Here is a 2,512-nt window from a genome sequence, read left to right on the forward strand (position 1 = left end):
AAGAAAAAAAAAAAGAAAAAGAAAGAAAAGACAGAGAGAGAGACTCTGCAACTTCCAGGGTCCAATCAAAGTTACCCAAGGCCTCATTTTGGCATTCCCATGGTTAATTTAGGTTCCTTTTCTTCCAGACCCAAAACACCCCGAATTCCTCAAGAATACAGCAAGCCCATAAATTAGCTTTAAACACATAAAGGGCAGGCCCCTGATTCTAAGATAAAGGAACAGGCTGACATAATTCAAAGACTGCTTAATTTAAAACTGGGCTCATACCCATAAAATGGGCCATCGCTTTCTGGGGGAGCCACCTTCCCCTGAAGTCTCCACCCGCTCTAGAGAAGCACAGCTGCACCCAGAGGGTGCAGGCCTGATCCCTTCTGTGCCTCTGACTGACCAGTCTGGGGGTTCTTTTCCTGGAAGGAGAGTCCTCAAAGCTGCAGCTTCTTCTGGGTAGGGTGAGTCCGGGTTCCTGATTGGTGGGAACCTCCTCTGACCCTCTCCATAGGGTGACATGATCAGATCTGACCTGTCCACTTACCACGTCGTGCTCTGCTGGATGTTATCATAAGGGATTTCACATTAAACTTGTGTGTGTGTGTGTGTGTACATGTGCATGGGTAGTACAGTGGGGAGAGGGTGAGCCCAGGGCCTTTGCACTGAACTACATCACATTAGACTTTTAAAAACTTCTTGAGGATAAGAAACCAAGCTGAGAACCTGCCTACCACAGCCATAAATCTGACCGAACTGCTTTCTAAGGCCCCCAGTTTATTCTAAGCTTCCCAATTTGCCAGCCAGTACCTTTCCTTACTCACCTATAAGGCTAGGAGCACTGCAGTAAGGTACGGGGCTAGTTTTCCCAAAAAGGGCTTTGTATGACTTGACTCCATGAAGTCAGCCTTAGTTCCTTAAAACCACCTGCTGATCTTAATTAGGCACACACCGTTTTCAAAATGTGATATTCCAGGCAAGATCTTTCTTGCATACTTCTAATTATTTCCCTGTAACAGGTGCTGCTTTTTTTTTTCTATTCTTTTCTTGCAGTAATGAGGATTAAGCCTAATGTTTTCACACTGAGCTGTAGCCCCTGCCCTTTTTAAAATTTTTGTTTTGAGACACGCTCTCACCAAGTCACTAAAATTGCCCATACTGGATTTAAATTTGTGATCCTCCTGCCTCGGGCTCTTGGACTGCTGAGATTATAGGCATGCACCACCACAGGCGACAAGAAGGACAAATTCTTTCCAAACTCATCCAAATAAATATACTGCCATTACAATAAGAATGGCCAACTGTCTTGGTCACATTTTTCATTGCTGGGACAAAATACCCGACACCTACAATTTAAGAAAGAAGAGATTTATTTGGCCTTATGTTTCAGTCCAGAGTCAGCTGGCTCCAAGGCAGGATGCCATCGTACGTTAGAGGGAACTGCTCCAGGCAAGGCACACAGGAAGCAGGGACTAGCGAGGAGCTGGGGCGGGAGATACAGTCTTCTGGGCCATGCCCACAATTGCCCACCTCTTCCAACCAGGCCCCACTGCCCCACAGTCACCTGCAAGGCTCACATAGTCCAGTCACTGGCCCAGGGCCCTGCCTATGAGCCCCTGAGGCTTCGGGAGACATCTAGATATAAACCATAACATCAATAGTAGTCTCCGAATGCTAGAAGGGTTGAACAGGGAAAAAGGACAACTTGGAAATTTCTGTTTCTGCTTTAAAAATAAGAGTCTACGAAATTGTTATGAGTCACAGAGAGCTTAAGAAAAAAGGACTAAAATGGATACATATTGAAGATATACTCCTAAGTGAAATAAATAAGTCACACATGTGTAAATACCAAATAGTTTCTCTGGTGTGAATAATCTGCAATAATACATAAGATCCTAATAAGATTACTGACATTTAGAAATGGGAAGAAAGGAGCTAAAGGTGTAGGGAAGGTGGGATGGGTTGGGGAAGGGTAATAAGGGAAAAGAAAAAAACGTGAGATAATGAAAAGATGGAAATAAAGCGTTTGTAGATGGGGAGGGGAGGAAGGGGTGAAGGGAGAGCAGGAACAAGGGGAAAAAATGAGAACCAAGAACTGTCATGTAGAGGTACAAGATCCCAACAATGAATGTAACTGTGCTGTATCCCTAAAATGTACCAATAAACTCAATTAAAGCTGGAAAAAAAAAAAAGAAAAAAGGACTAATATTTCCTTGTATTTGCAAAAGGTAGAACATTAAAACACCAGCAATATCCCAAATAAAAATCATAATAGGGTTGGGTGTGTGGCTGGGAGGTAGAACACTTGCCTAGTAAGTGTGAGCCTCTGGGTTCAATGCCCAGCACTGAGAACAAACATCCCCCCTCATCTGACCAAACCCATAGGCTTCTCTCATCAGTTCAGTCAGCCCTGTCTAAAAAATAAATAAATAAATAAAAACTTTTTAAAAAGAGGTAAAGCTGTGGGCATTTTTTTTTTTTTTTGAGACAGGGTCTCACTATGTAGTTGAGACTGACCTGGAAC

This window comes from Fukomys damarensis, unplaced genomic scaffold, assembly GCF_012274545.1.
Source record: "Fukomys damarensis isolate Sample0158 unplaced genomic scaffold, DMR_v1.0_HiC HiC_scaffold_32, whole genome shotgun sequence".
In the NCBI taxonomy this organism is placed as follows: Eukaryota; Metazoa; Chordata; class Mammalia; order Rodentia; family Bathyergidae; genus Fukomys; species Fukomys damarensis.